Source organism: Mytilus galloprovincialis, chromosome 10 (genome assembly GCF_965363235.1).
Source record: "Mytilus galloprovincialis chromosome 10, xbMytGall1.hap1.1, whole genome shotgun sequence".
NCBI lineage: Eukaryota > Metazoa > Mollusca > Bivalvia > Mytilida > Mytilidae > Mytilus > Mytilus galloprovincialis.
The window spans coordinates 63,030,546-63,044,207 of record NC_134847.1 but is presented as its reverse complement, the minus strand read 5'-3'; the positions used below and the strand labels follow the sequence as shown (position 1 = coordinate 63,044,207).

The 13,662-nt window shown below is 31.8% G+C and overlaps 1 long non-coding RNA gene and 2 pseudogenes across 1 annotated transcript; 2 read left to right on the top strand and 1 right to left on the bottom strand.

The window, feature by feature from the left end:
- Nucleotides 1-905: 905 nt before the first annotated feature.
- On the top strand, nucleotides 906-5,262 carry LOC143049548 (uncharacterized; annotated as a pseudogene).
- Nucleotides 4,870-7,001, bottom strand: LOC143048072 (uncharacterized; annotated as a pseudogene).
- Nucleotides 7,002-7,197: 196 nt separating this feature from the next.
- LOC143049284 (uncharacterized) lies at nucleotides 7,198-12,510 on the top strand. The gene is made up of 3 exons (XR_012970163.1): nucleotides 7,198-7,319; nucleotides 10,342-10,861; nucleotides 12,175-12,510. It is a non-coding gene; the product is annotated as an uncharacterized LOC143049284 (long non-coding RNA).
- The last annotated feature ends 1,152 nt before the right edge of the window (nucleotides 12,511-13,662 follow it).

Sequence of the window (13,662 nt, the reverse complement as noted above, 5' to 3'; positions counted from 1 at the left end):
TATGGTATGTCAGTCTCACATTTTAAGACAATACCAAGAAGCACATTTTGACACTCTGGAAACTAAACACTTTGCAAATTTATTGTAATGAAAAATAGATGAAACAAAAAGTGAAACAACTGTTCTTTTAACTCGTTGAATGGGTTTCCGTTTCTATTATTTACCCTTGAATAGAAATCATTAACATTTTGTTTTTTTTTCTGTGGCATTACAAGAATTCATACGTGACATTGTTTTTCATGTTTTGGCCATTATGAAAAAAGTCTTGAGTCTCAGCTATTTCTTTCATAAAAATTGAACTTAGTTACAAGTTAGAAATAAATTCTGATATTTTTGAAAGCGTTAAATAAAATGCAACGCAGGGGCAGATCCAGCCATTTTAAAAAGGGGGATTCCCAACCCAGAGTTAAAGGGGAGGGTCCAACTTTATGCTCCCATTTAACCCCCGGAACCCCTGGATCCGTCTATGCAACATGATGACAATAAGTAATATTCATGGTTAGTGTAGTGTAATTAATATGTGGATACATATCCCTTGCACTGAAGGATTCTGAAACGTGCAACACGTAGAAATTTTAAAATGATACAAAGCATTTACAATTCCCTTATATGATAAGAACCGTTACATGTATTTACATGTTAAAATACATTTTCTGAAAATCGTGTAGTTAACAAGGTATTCATATTTCATTTAAACCCGTTTAATTTCCAGTATATTTTGCACATTCTGTTAAAGGACACCGGCCACTTCAAACAATCATGTGTAAAATAAAACCTTCTTAGTTAATAAAATTGATATCTTCATGTTGTAATATGTATTTCTTATCATGTAATGTGATAATCAGTAGTGTATACACAGATGGCCTTGATCGCCATTGTATGCATATTTTCAGACATGATAACGAGGCTCACGGCTATGACATCACTTGTGTTACCAGCTGTATATTCTCAGTGGTAATACTATATCGATAATACAGAAATGCCATGAGTATAGGGTTCCATTCATATCTCATATTACATCCATGTTTTAGTTTTATGTAAAAGCAAATCTTTACGTAGTAGAATTATTTAAAAGTAAGAAGTAATTATTTTTTATTTCGTAAATATAAGTGTAAATATGCCGTATTGTGCGGTTTACGGTTGCAATAGCAATTCTCAATGTGACAAAAATATATATTGGTTTACTTTTCCGAAAGATTCTCAGAGAAATCGTGTTTGGGTTCACTATTGTAAACGACAGGACTTTACACCGTCTAAGCACAGCAGAATTTGTTCTAAACATTTTACCCTCCATCAGTATAGCAGACACCCTGAAAGACTTTCAGAATTGGGATATCCGGGTACAAAGGCAGCCTTAAAAGATGACGCCATGCCCGACATTCCTGTAGTTGTGGATGCAGAAAAAGGACCATCTTCTCCTAAAAAGCCTAGGTCGGCCTTCGAAAAAAGACAGAAACGTCAGGTACAATTGATTCTCTTTATTATCCATCGAAACTTTTGTGAAAAATATGTTCATGGTTATCTGTATGGTTTCAATACTTATTATTTATTATATTTGTATATCTTTCTTCCCGTTTTGGTTCTAGTAAAAATTGTCAAAGGCATTTATCTTATTTACATGAAAAGGTATACATTCTTTTACATAATATTACGATCCAATAAAAAATTATCTAAGTCAAGGACTTCTGGGATTTATATTTTTCTCGCATTTTTTTTTTTATGAAATCAGTCGCTTGGAGATCTACGACCCGGTCCTTTCCCGCATACAACGACAAAAAAGGTGAATTTACAGGATATATGATTTCTTTTACATTCATGTATGGTTTATTTATGAAAGCAAATTTTAAAATAAAAATTTAATTTCACCTATAGGTTCTTGAAGAGGCCTTTAATGATTCATTAGATAAGTCCGTAGACTCCATTGACACTGAAACTGAATCGCCACCCGCACCTGACAGTATGGAGATTCAGGAAGAGGAAGAAATTCCGGCAGTTATACCAAAAACATTCGAGTCAAAATCTTTTAATATCGATTACACAAACATGAAAATACAGAAAAATCAAACAGATCCCATTCCACAGAGAACAAGAAGAAACCAAACGTTAAAACCCAAGAGAAAATCTAAAGGCATTCAGTGTAACCCTTCAGATATTGATTCAGCAAGTATATTCACCACATCAAAGAAAAACACGATAACCGCAAATATTACAAGCAGTAGCCTTGCACCGGTACCGACCGAACAAAACTTGGATGACAATGATGAGATTGATGATGATGAAGATGATGTAGATGAATATGATAATGATCCGGATTATATTTATGACGAGTCCGAGGAAGAAGATGGAGACGATGAGTATGGATCTGACGATGAGGAAGAAACAAGCAATTACAGAATGGAAGAATGTAATGATCCAGTTGAAGAAAAATATTACATGGTCTCTGAAACAGCCCTATTTCAGTTACTATCAGTATGCAGAGAGTGTAACAGTCGATGCGTTCCAATTATTGAATCTTCTGTATGTGCTTTTGGACACGTGTACAAGTGGAAATCCCAAAACTGTCATGAAAGACTACCATGGGGAAATCTTTTGCTAGCAAGTGCCATAATGTTTAGCGGGAACAATACAGCCAAGATTGTAAGACTGTTTAATCAAATGAAACTAAAAGGCATTAGTGAACGCTCGATTAGAAGACTGCAAACAGCATACACATCATGTGCAGTTATCTATGAATTCGACTCCCAGCAAGCAGATCTGATAACTTCCTTGCAAGGTATGTATATTTCTTCGTAGTGTTACTTCTTTTATTATACTTACGTATCTTTTTATTTATTTCCTGGAATACATGTTTATTTCTATCCTCATTTTCTCCCACTCTCAAATTAGGTATCTTGTTAATATATTTTCTGTACAGAATAATTTTATTGTTAATTATATAAATAAGAGTGTTATAATCTTCACGCATTACACTTTTTAATATTGCAGGTCCAGATAAACAAGTAGTACTTGGTGGCGACGGAAGGTGTGACAGTCCTGGTTATAGTGCTAAATATGGCAGTTACACTCTAATGGACTTGAACACAAATAAAATATTGGACATTCAGCTTGTTCAGGTTTGCATTAATTTAACTCTTGATGGGTTTCTCAATATAAGTCTAAATTAGATCTGTATTAAAATGATTACAAATAAATACAGTTTAACATGCATACTACTTAAAACGGATTGATTGTTGCTGTCCAGTGGCAAGTATTTCATGAATATTACCCAAATCTCATTGTTTATATGTATATTTAAGATTTAAATAAGATCTGTATAAATGCTTAGAAGTAAATAGTTAAACACACATACTACAGATTTATTGCTGTTGTCCAGTGGCCAGTATTTCATGAATTTCCCCCAAATCACATTGTTTTCATAAATCATGTTGACAAATAATTTCAGTGTTTGCTTATTTTTTTTCAGTCCAATGAAGTTAAGGGGTCAACCCATATGGAATTGGAAGGACTTAAGAGGGGTTTGTCCCTTCTTATAGACACTAACCATATTGAAGTCTCAACGCTTGTCACAGATAGACATGTTATGATTAAGAAGTTCATGAAGGACAACCATCCAGAAATAAATCATTATTTCGATGTATGGCATATAGCAAAAGGTATAACTCAATCAACTTTTTACTAGAGCTAATTGTATTATCTTATCAAATTGTGAGAAAAAAAATCATGTTTTATAAATACGCAATACTCTTAGGCTGTTGATAAAAAAATACATTTCAAAATGTTTTCTTTAATCCATTACTTGCAGGAATATAAAAAAAGTTGGAAACCAGAGCCAAATAAAAGACACAGGAGACATAAGACAATGGATAAAGAGCATTGTTAACCATACATATTGGGTAGCTGCATCAAGTGGGGAAGATCAAAACGAAAAAATACACAAATGGACATCAATTTCCAACCACATCATCAATAAACATGTCCACGAGTCTGATGTATTTCCGCAATGTATCCATGGAGAGCTTGAGGAACAAAGAGCTTGGCTTAAACAAGGTAAACAAATATCTTGAAATACAAATGGTTTTCATGTTCTATGAAAAAGGGCCAATTGTTGTGTTTCATGGCTTTGTACAAATTAAAAAATAGGAACTATTTTGAGAAAATGCCTCATCATTTATAGCCATATATGGTTAAATGTTTGCATCAAGTGAGACATTTCAGTTTTGAATCTATAAATTTCAATGGCTCATATTATCTTTTTAATAAATGATATTCAATTTTAATTTCTAGGTTCCAGATCTCATAAACTTGTTCTGGAAGTAATCGAAAGCAAATATTTGCTAAACGATTTAAAAAAGCTGTCACCAGTGCACCAGACATATGGCCTTGAGGTGTATCACTCTCTTGTGAACCAGTATGCACCAAAGAACACCCACTTCTTCCAATATGCAATGAAAGCAAGGTAATTGATTGTGTACAATATGTTAAAATAACCAATACCAAACAAAATAATGAAAGGTGTGTACCTGTACTGTAATCATGGTCACCACATAGTGTACACATAAACTCATCAGTGGCTAATTTTAAACTTTAAAGCAGTAAATTAAAAAGTTAAGTAGGTTCCTTATCTTAAAATTTGATGAGTTAAATGATTTTGTAATGTTTTTTCTTCTTCTCCAGAATTTATATTGCTGCATTGCATTACAATGAAAATGGAAATAGACAGCAAGCTGTCACAAAAGCAGGCATCCTGAAATGAGAAAGTCGTACCCTAAAGCAAAAAAAGGAGAGCAATGTGTTGTCAAACCGCAGAAAGTTCAAGCGACCTATGGTAAGATTTCATAAAACTTTCTGGTTCAATAATAAAACATAAAAAGCACTATGCAAGACATTTATTTTGTAATAATATTGGTTTATTAACAGTATTCTGAGTCTCTTTTTGTACAATTGGAATTAAAAGAGGTAATATTCTAAAAATGCAGACTGCACATGCAAGTAATGTCATTGCATCTATAAATTCGCACTGTTAATTAGTTATGTAAATTAGAGGCTGAGCTATTACATATAGTTTATATTTGTCTTGTAGATTATGTTGGATCTCTTCTGAAAAGAACTTTTGACAGACGAAATAACTTGTCAAGCATTAAAGAAGCCTTAGAGGACTTTAATGTTGTATACCAGAGACTTCCTCCACTAACAGCATCAAACCCTCAATTTGATAAGGAGGAGCTAATAAGACATCGAAGAAGTCGTTTTGCTAGAAACTGACATCATTTCTCGTACATTTGTTTAAATATGTTATGCGATCATTGTTCCATATAACTCTTCACCATTTACATTGTATTTACCACAATTTACATCATGTAGACAAGTGTTTTTATCTTTCAAAGCTCTGTTTGTGGAAACATGAAATTTACCCAGATTTTAACCACAATTATTTTTTTCAAATTATCATGGCCTGGCATATTTGAACCCAGTAAAGTCCTCAGACGGGAAAGCCTCACGAATTTTTTAATACTGTACATGCTGGTATCACTTTTCTTCTTTTTTTACCAAGTATATGCCAGATCCAACGAGTGAACCGTCTGTACGCAACATATCTATATAATCTGAAAAAATAGCGTATTTAACAGATTATTCATTTTCTTTTACAAAGTGATACAGTGATACTCAAAGCTTGAACAAGGATATTATTTTAACTGATATATGACATATATCAGTATGCTGAAAAAAGTGATCAAGATGAGTTCATATTTTTATGATGATACATGTATATTTTGTATGTTTATCCAGATTTATTATTTAGCCTTTTTTGCACTTCATCATCAGCTTGGTCTTGACATTTATTTTATTATGTTTCTGATTAAAATTGTAATTAAAAAATAATAGTTGTGAAGTTATGTTTATGTTTAATCATCAATATTAAATTAATCTTACTCATGAATTGGTTCATTATCGTCTACTGGTCCCTGCCTTTCAACAAAGTCATACAAAGAGACCTCAGTGACATGTCTATTTAGACAGTTTCCAGTGAACCCCTCATGGTCTGTTATACAAACAAGGTCCCCATCTTCCATCTTTTCTGCAACCGGACCAACTTCCTTGCAACAAAGGCATTCGTTCACAGTGGGCATTGCAGTGCAGTTGTTACAGTCACACCTGGGAAATTTAATGTACAAGAAGATTTGACTTGCAAATATTTTACAATAAATCCTCAGTAAGATCCATTATTATGTAAATTTGTAAAAAACAGTCAAGTTATTCATAAAAAAAAAGTTACAATGCATCAATGTGAAATGAATAGCATGGTGCATTTTAACATCAATTCAATATTATTGTGTCAAGTGAATAGTTTTTTTAATTAAAACTTATAGTTTATATGACTTATTTGACTCTGTATGTAGTTTAGGAAGTGTAAAATTATATACGAGTGTAAAATACTATATGCATATGTGTATGATATACATGCCAACCCCCCTTTTTTATAAAGAACAAAAAACGGACGAAAACATTTACATCTAAGGAGGCTTGGTAATGTGAAGTATGTAATCATGTTAGACAGTATTATACAATCAACCATACTATGCCAAGTTATCCATCCGGCTGTCTTGCAGGTCAGAGGCGTTAGATTCAGCTTCAGAATTTTCCTCAGAGGAGTCCGATTGGTTTTGAATGCTCACTTCGTTTTGTTCAAGATGAACAACAGGCTCGAACTGATACGGTTGAATATTATCAACAGCAGTTATAAATGGCTCATCGCCACTGTCCTGTCCGTCGAAATCCATTGTATACTTTGTTTAATTTTAGTTGGAAATAGTATGATTCTCGTGGTCTAGCGGATGTAAACAACACAAGTGACGTCACGCACTCATTCGGGACGATGCTTATTAAATGTCGGTAATTATCGGTAATGTCCGGAGAAGGATTATTTCAAGCTGATACAACCTGTTTTTATAGACATACGATATGTGTTACACACTTATCTACGAAATTAACGATGTTTACATCTCATTACGATTTATTTTACAAATAATTGTTTGAAGTGGCCGGTGTCCTTTAAACGTATTATATGTCAAATTAATAAATTTAGGACTATATGTTGTATTATCCAATTCATGACATAAATCATGATTAAAATGTCAATATTTTCTTTTCTCATACTCATAATCAAAATATGTGGTCTATTTTATCTTTTTTTATAATAGACCACACAAAATATGAAATGACTACAAGATTTTCTAAATATATATACCACGTAACACATTAAAAGAGATTTTCCCCTTAATTTTCTGTTCTGAATCGGGAAGGACGCACATTTTAATCAGGTAAGAGTTTGAAATTATCTTTTTCTTCATGACTGTTACTTTTGATCACTTGGATTCTACAATAATCGGCTGGCATGATATAATGTTGTTAAAACTAGAAACACATTTCAGTAAAGTTAATGTTTTCACTGGTTATTTTAAATTTAAAAATTTTAAACTTCAAAATTGACTTATAAAATTATGATTTGCAACTTCATAAACACCGCCGCATTTTTTCGCCTCTTCCAAGTCAGGAACCTCTTTTCATATCTTTAGGAGTTTACACAATTTTGTTTAGGGGCAAACTGAACGACGACATATTAACAACAATCGACTTAGAAAATTATGATTTGAAACTTTTAAAATAAACACCGCCGCAGTTTTTCGCCTATTCCAAGTCAGGAACCTCTGGTTTTTGTTAGTCTGATTTTATGATTTTTAACTTTTAGTTTCTTTTATATGTTTAGGAGTATAACGTCCATTATCACTAAAATAATACACAATTTTGTTTAGGGGCCAGCTGAATGACGACATATTAACACAAGTAAACATAAATGTCTTTTTGTGATTATTTTTAAACATATTTGTTTGTTTTCATATTCATTCAGATTATTACGCAATATTGACTGCTATATCCCTATTTTTTTTTAAACATTTTTACCAATTATGTCTGTTTGTTTGATCACACATCGTTGTAAATATAATGGAATTTTATGCAACTTTCATATAAGTGCATGGTAGGTTAAGTAGGCTTTTAAATTAGGTTAAAACCACCATATATCGCGTAGTGGAATTAGCTATTTGTGGATTCTTATAATTTCGATATAAATTTTGGAATATTTAAATCTCGGTCTATTTCTGAAATTTATTCTTACATACTTTTGATTTTTTAACACTGTATGCTAACACTGCTTAATATGTGGAATTTAAAATTGTTTGTATGTACATTGAACGACAAATTGTGTGACATATAAAATTTTCTGACGTCAGACACACAAATCAATGAATGTATTTGTAGATAGATGTTTTTGTGTTCTGTTAAATTGTTCCTTTTAAAATTGTTTCACGATGATGACTGTCGTACCCATATTTTGACTATTTTATTTATAATTGTGTCTGTTTAGTTAACGCATCATTGTAAATTAAACGGAATTTGATGAAACTGTTATCAAAGTTAAAGGGTTAGCGCTATAAAACCAGGTTTAATCCTCCATTTTCTACATTTGAAAATGCCGGTACTAAGTCAGGAATATGACAGTTCTTGTCCATTCGTTTTAGATGTGTTTTGTTATTTGATTTTGCCATGTGATTATGGACTTTCTGTATTGATTTTCCGCTAAGTTCAGAATTTTTGTGATTTTACTTTTTTTCTAATTAAGAAAATGCCTGTATTAAGACAATTCTGGCATTTGGCTAGGAACTTTCGGTTTTGAATTTTCCTCGGAGTTTTTGTATTATTGTGATTTTACATTTTAGGATCATTTTTGAATTCATCAATCGTGGAGGTTTATCATTTGAAACTATTTTGGCCTTTAGTTTCATCGAAGAGACATTATAAGTCTAAATATTCCCCTGGAGCAGTAACATAGGTACTGTTAATTGCAATTCTACACTTAGCCGATACCTCGGCTGATTGACAGTCACAACAGGTATCACCTACTGAGTACACAACTACGGATATGGTTTGATCGAAATTAACAATTAATGATCTTAAGTTTCATAATGAAAAAAAAAACTAAAACAAGTGAAAAAAATCTTATTCAATGAATAAAGATGGCAACAAAAGATAAAAACATCTTTATTTTTTCTATAAATATATTGATTTTCTTTATTATAATTCAAATTTTAAACAACGTTTGTATAGAAAAATACGTCCACACTGAATTAAAATACGAAGAAAATTTAACTTCGGATTCCATTATTTTACATGTTCATGTATGTTTGATTTCGTGGTATTTCAAAAGTTTCCATACAAGCCTTACAAAGATGTATGTGTAATTGAACGTTTAAATTAGTGATTAACATTTACTAAAAAAATCCAGGAAAATCGGTAAGAAACGAATAATTATAAATCCAAAGTAATACTATACAAATATAGCCGTTGTATGAGGTCGGTACTATACAACTATTGCCGTTGTATGAGGACGATACAAGGATATATTACCTGAAAGAAGTATATTGACTGAGGACGAACTGGAGAATAAAGGGTTTTTACCTTTGAGAAGAATCCGAATTGAACAAAATGGCTTAAAAATATTCGAGACAACTTTTTCCCAAACAGTGCAGTCTCAGTAGTAATTGTGCATCAATACAAACTGAAAAACACTCATTTAAACATTTTTCATGCCTAAAATGACTATATGTGCAGATTTGAGTGTCTATTTAAAAGTATTTATGTATATTCACTGACAATAAGGGGTCTTATTTCAAATGAGAGTTTACCTCTGAAAGGCAAATGCAAGGGGGTCTAAAAATTGAAGTTTCAGTCATATTCATGGTTTATTATAAATTTCCAAATTCGATAAAAATGACGCATATTTTCCCAAATAAAAAAAAAGGTAGAAGTAGTTTTGAAAAAAAGCCAACAATATCACTGGGTTTGTAATCCCTCTTCCGACCTATTATAGCCATTTCAACACCGATTAGCACACATCATGTTTATCGTCTTTTTCATCATTTTGGTAAATAGACAAAGTTCTAAAAGTGATTGTTTCGCTGTTAAGGGGTAGACCATGGTAACTATTTAAATATTTCTATCTGTAAGTTGTACATATAACTACGACATTTAAGTTTCTGAAATCAATGCTTAGATGCGTCTAACTCGTCCAATTTGTTAAAATAGTACTAAATCATTCTCATAGCCAAAAGTAAGCATATTACTGTTTGATCACTGTTTCATCTACTGCAATGTTAAGTTAAAACGCACAAATTACTTCCAATTCATATGTAGGAATTATCTCAAATACACAAGATATACCTCTTTAATATGTATAGCGTGTAAATACTAAAAATGTGTATTAACATATTTTTATGACTTTTGCAGTGTGTTCCGAGTCTGTTATGAAGTGCCTTAACATGTCGTTGAGTTATTTTGTCATGCTCACTGGGGTATTGTTGATAACTGCAAACCAATCCACCGACGACGTCGGGATGTATAAACTCACATTCCAACGTTTGATAAACGATACCAAATCGTTCAAATTTGCCTGGAAGCAAATCTCAAATTCATCTTCCTTTCAAATAAACAAGCATAACAGTTTTATTGTGCCTACTGATGGAATTTTAAAAGCAGAGCTATCACTAACAACTGGAACCTACCGAGGGAAACTTATGACCGCTGCTTGTATAACTCTAAAACGCACAAATCAGAAAACATGTCAAAGAATGTCTGGTAAAGTAGGAAGAAAACATAATTTCTTCAGTCAGCTAGTTCTTGATGAATTATATAAAGTTCAGAAAAATGATCAACTTGAAGTGTATATTTTACGTTGGAAGAAATACATCTACAAAGTTGCAGAGTATAATCGCCTCCGGCTATATTATATATAGCAGTACTGGAAGAGGTAATAATTTTATCATTTTATTAAAAGTTTATGGATGATGAAATTCTATAAAGACGAAACATACCAAATGTACATTCAAAAGAAAAACGATAATAACCTCTCCCCATGCTGTATGAATGTGCCTGTCCCACGTCAGGTGCCTATATTATTTCAGATGTTGTACTTTGTTTCTGAGTTACATGTTTGTTTTCTGTTCATTTTTTTAACATACATTAGATCGTTAGTTTTCTCGTTTGAGTTGTTTTACGTTTGTCATTTCGGGTCCTCCTGTAGTTGACATTGCTCATTAGGCCATACAGTGACCTATAGTTATTAATTTCTATGTCGTTTGGTCTTTTGTGAAGATTTGTCTCACAAGCAACCATACCACACCTTCTTTTATTCATTGATAACGCCAGGGCTTAACAGAAAATAAAGACCAACAAAAAAACATAAGTATACAACACACAACATAGAAAACTAAAGACTGAAACATTGCTAAGCAGTTATCCACGCATGCGCGGTTATAAAGGACAGTTAGTAGACGTTTATGAGCACAACAGTCATATTTAGTGTTGCTTAATTTCAGCTAAAATGAATGTGTCAGTATGTTTCGATTCATACGATAATCGTTTGTTTTATTCATTTGATAGAACTATTTGGAATGTATATTTCTCATTCAAAATTTGAGACAATAATGCGATAACACTCAATACTTTTGAGTTACAGTTTTCTTTTGATTTGGTTAAAATTGACATTGTTATTCTTATGGCTGGATGGCTTTCTCATTTTAAGAATATTACCACTTTCGTTTATTTATATTAAGTACGATTTGATTTTGATTGTAATTCGGTCGTCTCTACATCGGATTTATAATATTTCGTTCCTCTTTTTTACAACTTTTGTTAATTCCTACAATGTTTGATAGAGATTTGAAATGTAAACTATATTGTTCGCGTAAATATAATTAATTAATCACTGGTTTTCTTTATTTATATCTTCTAATTAAGAAAATGCCTGTACCTAGTCAGATTTTGCCATTTGCTAAGTGACTTTTCGTTTAGATTTATTTCGAAGTTCAGTGTTTTTGTTTAGTTTACTTTTTAGGTGGATCAACTTTGATCTACGTATAAAGTTTTTTTTTGTGAGACAATTTATCAGGGATAATGTTTAGTTATACATGTCTGTATATCATTATATATACATGTTAACATAGGAGAATTGCGATCTACAATATAAGCCTAAATAAAATCAAAAAGAATGTATCAAATTAAAGAAATATCTTTGGAAACTATAATTGCAACATACACATTACACTTTTGTTTTTATTTCAGACCCAACATCAGAGAAGATTTGAACGAAAATGGAAATGAATGGATATTTAAATGAAAGATAACTTAGAAAACAAAGTAAATGAAGAATGACATCGGTACCGGCGTTCATACTAAAAATGCCGGCCACCATTTTTAAGTGAGATTGAAATAATGCAGTCAGATAAACAATGATTAGAAACCTGACGTTTCGATGAAAGTTTGAGAAAGAAAAACAATTTGAAAACAAGTAATATTTAAACCAACATTTTCCTCAAGTTTAGGTCACTAGTATGTTTTATTTAAAAGTATTCATCCGTAATAAAAAAAACATTTGGAATCAATAATGCTTTTAACATATTCACATCTCTAAAGAGAGTTTATTTGAAATGTAAATAGAGTTACTTGTTTAGTGTTGAATAGTTCACCCATAATATAATTGTCACAAAACTCGAGGCTCTAGATTAGAATAAGGACACCAGTAGATGACGAACTAGTGTTGTAAAATTCACCTGTTGGCTGACCGTTTCGAAATATGTTATTGAATATGTTTATTATGTTGTAACTACAATCCAGGTCCCCTTTCACGAATATGACCTATCAAATAAGACCATTTGATCGGTTTGTAATAACATGAGCAATACAAAGTGTGCCACATTCGGAGCAGGATATGTTTACCCTTCAATAGGACCTGAGATCACATCCAGTTTTTGACGAGGTTAGTGTTGCTTCAGTTGTCTTTAGTTTTCTATGTTGTGACTGGTGAACTTTTATTTGTTTGTTTGAGTTTTTCATATAAAACATGGCGTTTTCAGTTTATTTTCGATCTGTGAGTTTGAATATCCCAAAAGTAACTTTTGTCCATCTTTTAGATTTTTTTATATTGTTTTCAATAAATATATAAAAAAAATAGATATTCATGGCGAATAAATTGAGGCTTAGGGGTTATTGCATTGAGAATATGGATGCGTCTATTAAACAGTAATCCAACGATACAAATTATTCGTTATTTTTAAAACAGACATTTTATCAGCTTTAGTTATATATTTTCAAAGGAACATATAACATAGACGTACCTATGATTATCTTCTCGTCGGTACCTCTCCAGTCATCGTAGAAAATCTGTCATAACCTTGTCTTCTTAAACGTGTCAGGTCGAATGTTAAATAACATAAGTCGTTCTGTTGATTAATAACAAAAGACGTGAGATCTATGTATATTATTGATGAAATCAGATTTATGTATATATTGGTTTTGGAGTACATATATCTAAGACTTTTTCATTGTGCTATATATAGAATTAACACATTTGACTTTTCTACATTTTACACAAGTATTCCCCATTCCAAACTTAAAGACAAATTGAAAGTGTTTGTTTAAAATAATGGCTTACTTAGATACAAGTTTCTTGTCATAGGGAGGGATTAATCGTACTTCACTCTGATTCAAACAATTTTTTCTTAAAACTGACAATATCAAGATGCTTGATTTCTTGACTGACAATATATTCGT